Source organism: Crinia signifera, chromosome 4 (genome assembly GCF_055691185.1).
Source record: "Crinia signifera chromosome 4, ASM5569118v1, whole genome shotgun sequence".
Lineage (NCBI taxonomy): Eukaryota > Metazoa > Chordata > Amphibia > Anura > Myobatrachidae > Crinia > Crinia signifera.
The window spans coordinates 47,093,726-47,106,715 of record NC_139220.1 but is presented as its reverse complement, the minus strand read 5'-3'; the positions used below and the strand labels follow the sequence as shown (position 1 = coordinate 47,106,715).

The window sequence follows — 12,990 nt, the reverse complement described above, 5'->3', positions numbered from 1 at the left end:
TCCAGTTCCCGGAAATAGATTTCTTAGATTTTAATGGAATTAAAAACTAGAGAATCCCACCTACCAAATGGTATTGGGGACTAGGGGATCAGAGTTCAGGAGGCAGAGCAATCTGCCAACAAGTATATAAAACTACATACCAGGTGTGTGGAGCTGGAGTAGTAACCAGCTGCTGGAAGGCTGATATCTCTGGTTCTGGGAACAGTAGTGACGAGCTACTAGTGTCCCTCAAAGGGGGAGAGTCCCAGCTTTTGGAATATACCCTCAGAAAAACTCTAAGTCAGACAGAACCTGAAATATCTGACTGGGAAGATCAATTAACAGGCTTGGATGGGGACCACTGCTTTGAAGTCAGATATCTCCGGTTCCCAAATGTCCGATTTTAAAAATTCTTGTACTGATGGAAAGAGGGGACTCTCAGCTTTCAGACTAGGGCCCTTAGACTCCTGGGGGGGTTTCTGGGTACTCGGAAACCCCCCCTGCATGCGCTACTGACCCACCACATCCATTTGCAGCTTGCGTACGGGGCGGATTCATTTGATGTTCGTCGACCATCAAATGATTTCTACAACGCTCTCAGATCCTAAGACACCTCTCTGGTGTCTTAGATTTGCGAGCGCCCTGTACGGGAAGCGGGTGGGCAGCTAACATCCTCTGATGTCAGCTGCCCTCCCCCCGCACCCGCATCACTGCGCATTAGCACGGGAACGCCCATGAAGCACTGGGCTTTCCCATGGGCACGAAGACCATCCAACGCCCCATGCCCCCCACCCTCACTGCTTTGTGTAAGCGGCCGGCAAATAATCAATTTGCCGCGGCCGCACTCACAATGCGGCTGCATATGCGCATACATGTTTATAGAAGTCGCTAAACATCGCGATCAAACCATAATTACTTCCTGTATGTGGCCTTTGTGGCTACAGAAAAGTAATGGACGCAATATACATCAGTATTGGAAATACATGATTATTCCCTGGTTCCCTGTCTGTCAATAGAATTGAGCTGTGCATCTGTACATACAGGAATTCCTGTGTCTGTGGTTTACATAATGAAAATGTAAAGCATTTAGAGCTTTTGAAGTGCTCATGTTTACAGAGTTGAAAAGTTTTTTTGCTAATGTGCATTTATGAACAGCCATAAAACCTCATAGGGTGTATGGAATATATATCCAGTATTATCATACTTGCCTACCGTAATTGTCTCCTCTCCGGGAGAAGCCCGGAGACGAGACTCTCTACAGATTTTCCGGGGGGTGGGGCTTGTTGTCATTAATCCCCGCCCCAATTCCCGTAAATGCTGTGATTTGCTGCTCTTTGGGGAGGAGGTAATACTAAATGCTGCAATTTTGCGTTGCGTCATTTTAGCCCCGTTCCATCCCCAAAGAGCTAAGGCTCTATTGCACTGGGTTGTGCGGTGCTACGGCCGGAAAAGAGGAGGGGGCACGAAAGGAGGAGGCTGCACACGGGCCTCCTCCTCTCTTAAATGCCTCTGGCGGAGATGTAATCTTTTATTGTGAACATGATTGTTTATCCAAAACCCTTTCCTGTTTTCTCCCTCATCTTCTTGACCCTGGCCTGCCCCTGACCATAGCCAGCTGGAAATTAGTTACACACAGAGAGGTTGTGAGTGGCACTTTGTTCTTATACTAACAATTGCTCCGTTGACCATAATAAATAAAAAGTTATCACAGTCTGTTGCTCGCGGATAATGATAAGACACAATATGAAAGTTCTAAATCCTGATCCTAATACTCCGAGACAGCCTGAGTCTAGGACCAATAGTCTACTTAAGAAAAAAGAGCATACTGTAGATGCAATTACATGTGCAGTACCAAACTATGACACATAATCAACCTTTAATTGAGCAGGGGCTAAAGTTGTTGTGACAGCCAAGAAAGGGAGGCTGGAAGCTGGTACAATGAAAGGTCAGATAGAAGTCAGACAAAGCACCTGAGCTATTCTTCATGTGCAGTTACGGTGAGTTCTGGACTATTGTCTTCTGAAGAACCATGACACTGTTTTATCTGTTTCAAATCTACGAGAGAGATAAAGTGCAGTTGCTCACAGCAGCCAATCATATTTTAGCAGTGTATAAAATTACAGGACCTGATCGGGTCGTTGTTTTGATAAATCTTCCCGAGTGTTATATAGTTCTGAGACCTCAAAATAGTCTGTGCCTGATGTGTTGGATGACTGACAAAGATGAGTTTAAAAACATATTCTAGGGCCCCATTTTGGGTCCTGAAACACTTGTTTAAGAATACTAGTTTACGGATATATAAGTGTCGGTGAATGTTTGCAAGACTGTTCCTCAAATGAGAATATAGGCCTAGTCACTAAAAAGTAAAAGAGTCCATTCCAACCAATGGGAATCTGGTTATCATTTATCTAGTACTGTTTTGAAAGTGATAACTACTGTAGACACTAGTTGGATGCTAGGGGCAACAATACCACCTGTTTACAAAGCTTAATAAGTCTTCCATGAAGTGTACACACTGGAATATATCTATATAGTGTTCCAACCCATCGGAGTCTGCAAAATCATTTGAAACATTGTCTAATATATGAACGGACCTTAAAGCTGTGTACACACAATGCAATGTACTGTAGGCCAGTAGTTAGTACAAATCGCACCATGTTTGCCCAATCCCAATGTGCGGTGCCATGACATCGGATTGGTAAATAGAAATAGACTGTACAGCACAGTCTGATTCTACATTGTCAGAATGAGGGCCATGCTGCTCAATGCAGCATGGCCCCTCTCCTTCCATACACCCCCTGCCGTCCCTGCCAGCTGATGCTGGCACCCTGCCGTGACCCATTGGCCGACCAATTTCGAGTAGATACCGTAGGATCGCACCATCTGCATGCACCATAACAGTATCTGCCAAAGAACTGGATTACATAACTGGAAAGGGATTTCTTGCAGTGATACTGGCAGTGGCACCCTGCTATCCCGATGCAGGGGACCTGGGTCAGCGGTAGTGCCACTCCCACTACAGTAACGGCACTGTACACCCTTCCCTGCAGCATTGTATAGGGCCCTAACAGAATGTACCTAATGTTGTATTGAAGCGACTTCCTTCCTAGTAGGTGACAAATCTGTTTATTGATTGATTTAGCCCATAAAATGGATGCATTCATGAGTCAGTAGGTGATGGGTACACTTTCAATTATGATGAAAAAGAGCAGGCAAGCATTAAGGTTTCTGGGTTTCCAGGGGAATGAACATATAGGGGGTCCCCACCAATAAAATGTACCCCTTTTTAATCCTGCTCACATCTGAGGACGGAGATTAGGACACGCAGGTATGTGCTTAGGCTGGTGGAGAGAAGATTTCGTACCCTTAGAAGGAAAGGCATTTTTACAGTCATGGCACTAAAAGTATGGAACTCTTATCCAGAACAGGTGGTTTCGACAGATACAATAAATACATTTAAAATAAGGTTAAACAAACATTAATTTGAAAAAAAAAAAACATCCAAGGATACAACCAATAATCAGAATTTGCCTCAAGTTGTACCAAAATAAAATAAATAACTCAAATGGGGATAGGACTGACAGTCTCCGGCTGCTGTTGATTAAGAGGAATCTCGCAAGAACTACCGACCTCTCATGAGAATTCCCCTGTACTTGACTCCCGGCAAAGCCGCCGTGCGGGTGGGCGGGCCACCCAGACCGGCTACGGGGGCCGCATACGGCCCCCGGGCCTGAGGTTCCCCACCCCTGCTCTAATGGGTCCAAGAAAGGGTTGAACTTGATGAATATAAGTATTTTTTTCAAACAAAACTACTATGTAACTATGCCCTCTTCCACCCAGATATCTCCATGTCATATAATGGGTAATTGTTGCAACGTTGTGAGGGGGGCCATGGGCGACCCTCCATGTCTCCACCCCTGGCCCTGATAGAGAGACAGGTGACAGCTGATAAGAATCCCTGTCTACACACCTATGACTAGGAGCTCTTGCAGTGACAAATGGGTAAGGCTCTTTGTCTCGCCGTGCCTATATTTTAAATATCTTTGATGGAGTGGGTTTTTTAATGTTTAGGATTTCCCAGGCGTACTGAAAGTTCCATTCTTGTTATACTTTAAATTAGGCTCGAAATAAAACTGTTCTTCAATGTGAAAAAAAATGTTATAATGGAAAACGGTCATTTGTTAGAGTCATTTTATAACCAGAGTCCGTGAAGAAATTACAAAAAAAAAGCAATCATAAAAAACAGCATTCAAGTTACTGTTAACATGAAAAGTTTTTAAAAAGCCATTTGAAGTAGGAAAAAGTTTGTACTTTAACTCGTTACTGTAATTTTTTTTCCCTTTAATTCTAATTACCTCAATGTGTCACCGCGAAGCTCTTGAATCTAGCGCTTATATAGCTGGCTGTGCATATGCACAAGGGGGGGAATTGTTGGTGCATGGTGTTGCCATGAGCGGGATTCCATAACACAAAGGTTTTTCCGATGATTCCGATCTGTTTTCTGTGGTCTAACTTTGCTCCCTCGGCTGATATTGCGCGTTTGCGTGTGCACGATTAATTTGCATACATTCATGTGCAAACTCCCGCAGTGATCGCCTTCGGCGAATGATAATAATAATAATGATATTTATATAGCACTTTTCTCCCAATAGGACTCAAAGTGCTTTACCATTGTCTTTACAGCTCAAAATACAAAACAGTAGATATCCGTAAAATGCTTGAGTAAATAGGTTTGTTTTCAGTCTATTTTTAAAGGATTCTACAGTGGGGGCATCTCGCACTCACCCGGTGGGGTTCGCTGGGCAAGCAAGGGGTGACCGCATGGGCATGCCCACAAAAAGGGAGGGCGCGCCCATAGAAACGCTGCCTGCTTGTGTAACATGACGTCAGTGCCCCCCCCCCCCAAATTTGGCAGAAAGTGACCTTCTAAGAAGTAAGTATACACTTACTTTTCATACCGAAGGGTGATAAAAATCATTCAATGACCACCAAATATTTTTTCCTCCGTGCGGCCTCATGCGAGCAAATGTGTTAGCGTTCACATCCGCTCGAACCGTAGTGTGGGGAATCGGGCGGCAGGGTTGGGCGTGCATTTGACGTGGCAGCGTTTACCTGCTCGCTAGGCAGGAAAAATATGCAGCCTAGCCAGCAGGTCTGAATTACCCTCTAAGATACCCCCGGTTCCACATCTATACCCTCAAATATCTTCTAATTATTACCTATCGTGGTCATATACCACACCACTCAAATTCCTGTGAATTGGGACAGTCCCCTCAAATCGGGAGGTCATACCTATTTCCAGAAAGGAGTAGGAGACCTGTTAGATGTTGGGCCAAAGCAAATACTAATACACAGAGCTACAGAGCTACCAGCTGCCTAAACAAACATAGCACGGAAACAATGACAAGCATTGGGAAAAAAAGTCCTTTTTGGCGGAGGGTGGGGGGGGGGGGGATATAATATCATACAGACATATTTCTGTGAGCTCAGAACCATGGCTATGATATCAAGATTTCCTGGACTGTCCTTTGAAAACACAGCCAGATGCCCAACTAATCCGCCTGAAGCAGGCAGTCGCCCTTGGAAGAGAACGGAATATGAATCATGTAAGAGAGGATGAAATTTGCTGATATTGGGACAGTCCTTGTTACTGCTCCGTCACACTCGTGAGATGAGCACTGTTGATGGTTCTGCCCTTTATGCTGATGAGACATATTTCTTTTATGCAAATAGGAAACATCATTGACTGTGAAGTCAGAGAAATGACAGCTCCTAATATTACGGACTACCTGAAATGTCTCCATATGGTATCGCATGCATGCTCTCGCTAATATGCAATTCTGCGCGGACTGCGCTTCACTTGTCCCATCTGCCTACATATCACCCTATGTGTGTCTGAATGCGTGCATATGTATCTGGAAAATTGCTATCTATATTAACAGTGCAGCGTTGCAAATTAGAGCACACGCTGTAAATAATTGAAACCTCGTGAAGTATATGGGGAAAAGGTTTCAATGTAACAGACTGGCGTCTTCTTAAAGGAAAACTACAATGATGTAATTTTTTATGCACTGAGATATGTAAAATCACTATACAGCAAATCCAGTTCCAGATAGGGATGGCCATCGTTGCCTTTCCATCGATGGTTGCCATTGAATCAGACTTTTTTAAAGTTGGATCGTGATTGTCGGAAACGGGGCCAAAACCTGTCAGATTTGGCCGTGTTTCCATCCCATGATACAGGCCAGTGTGAAAGATGCTTACCTGGATTCCCTGTTGCTGGCCGCGGTGCTGGAAGAGAGCGCCGCATGCTCTTCACCACCGGGGAAGCCGCCGGTCTCTGCCTCCCGGGAGATGGACAGATGCCGCAGATACAGGTTCTGGGGCGTCCATCGGCTTGCACCTCCCCGCTCGCCCTGCATTGCGGGAGGGGGGATTGGAGGAGGCAGCCTGGGAACTGATGGCAGAGGACTCCGTCCTCTTGAACGGCGGCGGGTGACCCCGGGTCCCCTGATCCTGCCATATGCACTTCACCGTGGTCATCTGTGAACTGATGCCTTCAGGTAATGGAGCGGGTGGGGTTTCTCCCTCAAATTTGTCCCCCCCCCCCCCCACTAATGTCATATCTTTCATTTATGATTACCTTCTAATTTAATACGTGCATACCAGGTTCTGATAATCCAGTATTTATTTGAAGCTAAGCTTTGCATGTACAGGGTTTATACAGGAAGCTGGAACATGTACTTTATACCCTGCATGGTACAGAATATAATACTCATGCAAAGTGCAATTTTATCTGTAATGTGAGTCTTTCCCTCTTTATAGTACATTGTCTTTAACTCACAAACAATGCTCTTTAAGGGTTCTTGGTAGTGATAAATATTGTTGGGCTTTTTTGTAGAAGAAATTTGTCGCTAAAACATAATTTTATCTTGTAGGAATTGTTGAATAGATATTCAGAAATATATGACAGACACTTGATATGTTGTAGTCCATATGCTATTACATACATACTGACTTTTTATTTCACCCCTTGGGAACAGCTGATGAGGAAAGTGGCTAGTTGCCTTGTGTAAGTAGGACCCGCCCATTTGCATAGTTCTCATAGAATCGTTTCATATTGGCCACAACCCTGCACGACTGACCCATTGTGCTCCTGTCCAGCCCATTTCACCTACTCTTCCAGGGATCTGGTGCACTCCCCGAAAAAGCAATTTTGGGATAGCTCCTCCTCTTCCTCCTCCTCTACCTCCTGCTCCTCCTTTTTCCTCCTCTTCTTCCTCCTCTTCTTCCTCTTCTTCCTCCTCCTCCTCTTCTTCCTCCTCTTCTTCCTCTTCTTCTTCCTCTTCTTCTTCCTCTGCTTCTTCCTCTTCTTCTTCCTCTTCCTCTTCTTCCTCCACTTCTTCCTCCACTTCTTCATCTTCTTCCTCCTCTTCTTCCTCTTCTTCCTCCTCCTCCTCTTCGTCCTCTTTTTCCTCCTCCTTCTCTTCTTCCTCTTCTTCCTCCATTGAATAAGCATATTCATTTTGGCAAAATCCTTTGGTTCAAGGAGCCAGATGCTTTCCATCTCCACATCAACCTATTAGAGATCATCTACGGATCCCATATTATCATTTAACCATACATGCCTGATTTTTCAGAGTTCTCCCTGACTCCCGAGAGAACAGCAAACACTTCCAGATGCCTTCCCCTTCCCCAGTGAAGTAAGCTAGGCAGGGTTGGATGATGCAATATAATTATTGTCATAATGAAGAAAGTTTCTCCTAATCAAGTTTATGGCACAATTACATTCGGATCATCCTGCCCGATAGAGTCGATCGGGGGTCCTCAAACTATTTTCCTCTGCTACCCCATCAGACAATAACAATTATGACAGGACCCCAGCAAAATACTGCAGAAGGTAGTCAGCAGACAGCTCATACATGGCAGCATTGTGGAGGCACAAACTGATGTGAGGAGTCTAAAATAACAGACAATTCAACAGATTTAAGTTGGAGTACTTAAATCTACTATGTACTTGTTTCTACTCTCACTGGAGCACCTCCACCAGCAATTATACAGACCAAGGCACCCTATTATAAAAATTGTGGAACCACATATCTTTACATATATCATTTTCTTTCTTCGTGTAAGTGACTTGTGCACCGGTACCCTCCCATTTCTCTCCTTTTCCCCACCATTAAATAAATTCAACAGATTTCTCAGACTACTTGAACCACTGACTGAGATTAGAAAAGTCATCAGCCTAAAGGGCAGCGGCGTGGAGTCGTGATCCCAGGCTGAGAAATTCAGGACCCACAGTTTGAGAACTGATGAAGTAGATCAAAGGGGTTTGTTAGAAAAGCACACAGAGAGTGCGTTATATATACACCTATAGGAAGCCATTCCCCATCTGCAGGGTGGGCCCTAAGCCACTCCCAATGACACTGGGAGAAACCATTTTTTATTTTAAATTGCTGTTTTAATTTGAAATAAAAATCTGCTCCATTTTTATTGAGATTATTCAGATTTAATCCTCCAAACTTCCAGTACACCTATTAGTATCTTTCCTGGTAACCTTATTTATTCCCGTACTTATTATATGTCCTACAGAGGCGTAACTCTGGGAGGCAATGGAGTCATCTGCCGCCGGGCTCCTGCTCCCAAGGGGGCACCTCTCCCCTGAAGGTTTGATTCAGTCAATTGAAAGCCATTGATATTGCTTCCTTGGCTGACTCCCCCTCATAACAGGGGGAATTAGCCAAGGAAGACCCTAGCTATCACACTCTTTATTTTAAACATAATATCCATAACATACATGCACATATGCGTACCTATATTTATATAAGGTGGTGTGTGTGTGTGTGGGGGGGGTCACCATTATTTATCTTGCCTCCGGTCAACTTAAACGATCTTACACCACTGATGTCATGTCATAATATTTCTATAAATGTAATATTTAATTAATTCTGCCTTTGAACTCTGGTTTAGGAACAATGCTAATAAATTAGCTTTGTTCAAAATAAATCATGTTAAGATGCAAAGAACTACTGTATGTGATTATTTTAATTAAACATGTGGTTTATTTATATATATATATATATATATATATATATATATATATATATCGTGTCATATTGGGGGTTACCTGCATCAGCGACCTACAGCAGTGTTCCCATCCCTTTTCTTACCACGGCAGTTTGAGAGGAGTGTTGGGTCTGGGTTGCTAAGGGTAAACATTAAGCCTCTGAGAGTAATAAAGTGGAGACGTTTTAGCTTTTATAATTTTAAAGACTGCATGACATCTGATTGGTTGCTTTGTGCAGCTTATGACACCTGGAAATTTAAGTAAATCATTTAGGTTCTTGGACCTAGATTTACTAAGGCTGGCCAGTTAGGTAAGCTATACACACATACTAATTGTCTGGTTGATATGTTGGTTTAAACATCACAGTGGAGCTGACATTTGAATTCAGCCACCAGAGCAGCCAGTGTTCTGGTGGTCAATGGACAACCTGTACACCCAGCCAGACATGCCGACCAATTTGCAAGATATTTTGGCATCTGCTCTCCGACAAGGCTGACAAAATATGTCTGTGAAATTTGTCATTCACAGGGTTATTGGGTGTACACCCTCGCTGATACGTTACAGATATGCAGAACAGTATATTGACCAGTCTGTACCGGGCTTAAGCAGTGGCTAGCAAAATGGATTTAAAATGTCCATAATATTAACTACAAAATATATCTGGTTTTGTATATAATATTACTGTTTTCAATTTTGCGATCAAACACGCTAAGAATCTTCAGCTTGAAAATGACGCCGCTTAGTAAATCTGAGCCTTGATATTGAATATCCAAGTGAGGTAACCAGGATTTGTGTTATACAGTAATCAGTTTGTAATTCTGAAAATAAATAGTGAAACCAGTTTTTGATCCCAATAATTAAGTATTCATTTCTCCACAAGTTGTGCCTGTAGATAATAACAGTGGGTTGGACGAAAAAGCAGCTTTCCCGTAATTCGTAACACTTGATGCTACTAGCGGTGAAAGTTTACATGGACGTGCTGTGTAAGTTGTCAGAGAGTGAATGTGTTTGCATTAGGAAGTAGCAGGATGTCTGGGTAGATTCAGTTAATGCAAACAAGCTCTGAACACTGGCCCTTATTCTAGTTAATTCGAACGGATGCGTATTTCGGACAGGAACCGAGTGTTCTTAGCCCCGCCTACCGTACGGATTACTCACACCATCCGAATGCGGTAAGACGCCGAGCGAACGGACCGCGAGTGGGTGTTTCATGTGAACTACTCCTCCATCTGTGGGAACCTCCCCCATCCACGGATGGAACGCCCATGAAACGTGGGGCGTAGGCATATGGTAATGAGCCCAAACATCCCTTCACGCCCCTTTCCACCCCCTGCTCGGATGGTTCCGACCGATTATTTTCTGCGAGGAACTCACACCGTGTTCGGACGTGCGAGGCGTTCGAACATGCACAGAAATGCCTCTGCACATGCGCAAACACCCCAAACATCCGCTGTCCCGACCGCACATGCAGCGGTCCGACTGAATCAGAATAAGGGCCACTGTTTGGAGTTTATAGAATACATGGCAGACACAATGAAGAATGGGTCATTTACCTAAATAAAGTGTAAACTAGTGTTTCAGCTTAATGAATAGGCCCTTGAGCTACTCCTTGGCCTATTCAATGAAGTCATACCCAATTACAATAACAGCTTGAGTAAGTACTTTACTCACACCAGAAGGCATGCCATGTACCTTAAAAAAAAATGAATTACCAATAATTGTATTATGAACTCTCCGTTTGGTGATGAATAATATAAAAACGTTACATTTTAAAAACATGTTCTTATGGGCATATTTATAGTATGAAAGGGTGAAAAGAATGTGCTCTTTTCCCGTGAAATGGCTTATTGTCCGTTTGCACAATACACAAAGAAGGTTACCACCCCCAGTAACAGCGTGTTCATGTCCATCTGTTTGCATAACATGGATTGTGGCGGTTTTTATTTTTAGAATGGCAATACAAAAGAAACATGAAAAAAAATATTTATGACTAGTACTGCATTTTTTTTTTCAATCCAAATTTATTGAGTTAAAAAAAATATTTTAGTTTTTGATTAAATATTTTTTTCTTTTTAAATTAATTAAATTCAAGGTTTTTTTATTTCAGTTTCATCTAGTTTTTAACAACATGTATATTTTTTGTTTTTACTAGTGGTCCTGAAAGCCCAGATCTTCCGACACACGCTTACAATTACGCACATTGGGGAGACCGGTTCGACAAAGTGGTAAGTTAAATCTTACTTACCCGGGTTGCTATTGCTGTAACGCACAACTTCCTGTGATATTTTTTGTTTGAATTGGCAGAATAAGTGACTTCTTTTTGGGCCCATTTAAAAAAAAATGACATTTTGCTAAATGTGTTTGTTGTTAAATACATGTCTAAGAATTAAGACAACCTTCAACCATTGTAAGCAATGTAACAATTTCATAGCATGGCAGATCAATGCACTGTTGTAACTTCCTCACAGCACAAAGGGCAGATCAATAACTTGTTCCTGTTTTTTTGCAGAGCACAAAGTATATACTAGTTTGAGCTCTGAGGAAATGTCAACATTCTGTCGATTCGCCATGCTATGCCTGAAGTTTCTGTTTTTGGGTAGTGGAAAAAAAGGCTTGGACAGGAGCCATAATGACTTACGGCAAAGAAAGTTACAGACACACTGCTTTTATCACGACGATCGATAACTATAGGGCTATAGACCTAATGGGTTGTCCCTGTGATAGCTGATACACTTAGCTGTTATGTATTGTGTTACTCTATGTTGGAGTAGTATTTTCTACCCATGTGCCTCATTCTCGCCACAAACCATTTTATTATTATTATTATTATTATTATTATTATTATTATTATTATTGTTCAAATAATTCTAACGTTTCCAGAACAAGGGATTATAGTTTTGAATCCCATTTTGAGGTAGATTAAATATTAACTAGCATCCAGTCTCATTAGCTGTCATTTAGTACATTCTAAAAAATGTTAGCAAGAATCTGATTGGCTAGTATGTGCAACAGTTCCTTTTAGAAAATATATCCCTGTTTTACTGTATGTGTATTAAAAACGTGTTTCTGCTTGGGCAAAATATAATAGGGTTCGATTTTTTTGGAAGTGCGATTTTTGATCAAAAATGTCCGAATTGGCACGTTTTCAGAAATTCACACATTTAATAGGGTGTGAATTGTGGTAAATGCGCACTTTTTGCAGCAAAATTAGCACATTTTAACCTGGCGATTTTTGGTCACTCTTCAATTTGCATCCAGATGTTTTCCCATTATAAAGTATACAACTCGCAAATGTAATAGGGTGCGATTTTTGGTACTCTTGAACCAGTCGTGGTTCCAATTTGTCCCCCGTATTTGTAAGTTTATTTTTTAAAACTGCGATTTTTTTTTTCTAATGCAATTTAGTGTGATTGAAAACATGACTAAAATTCACACCCTATTATATCTCGCCCCCTGTGTTATTTTGCAGAGTTGAGTAAAACTTTGAGGTTTTACACATTACTAAATAACTTAAAAGAAAAAATTGTTATTAATGTCATTTTAAGGAACAATTCTGGAAAGAAGGGAAATTAGGGAGTTAATAACTTAGTGAAAATAACACAAAAATCCTAGCATTTCCTGATGAACAGTCCTATACATATATAAACAAACATGTACGTTTAGGTTTGGTCAATAACTGATGCTCCGCATCCATATTTAATTTGACTGTGTACACTAAATATCTTCAGTTCTTTAAACCGGACTCTTCTGCCTGGATCTCCCCTTGACGTTTTCTCTCCCCGTCACAGCTAGGTGAATGCCGATCAGACGAAAAAGATAAGCCCATATTAGATAGTTCTCACCCACTGATTCCATCCCACTCTGAAATTGAATTAATGTTCCCCCTATGCTGCAATTGCCTTCATTGCTGTCTTAACAGTGTAAATCCAACCAGCTGAGCTTGA

The 12,990-nt window shown here is 42.1% G+C and overlaps 1 protein-coding gene across 1 annotated transcript in view; it reads left to right on the top strand.

Moving 5' to 3' along the window:
* SGCD (sarcoglycan delta) overlaps window positions 1-12,990 on the top strand; it is a 528,736-nt gene that overhangs the window by 146,106 nt on the left and 369,640 nt on the right. The window contains exon 2 of the mRNA XM_083181716.1: window positions 11,199-11,271. The gene's annotated coding sequence lies outside the window, so the exon portion shown is untranslated. The remainder of the gene's footprint in view (window positions 1-11,198; window positions 11,272-12,990) is intronic.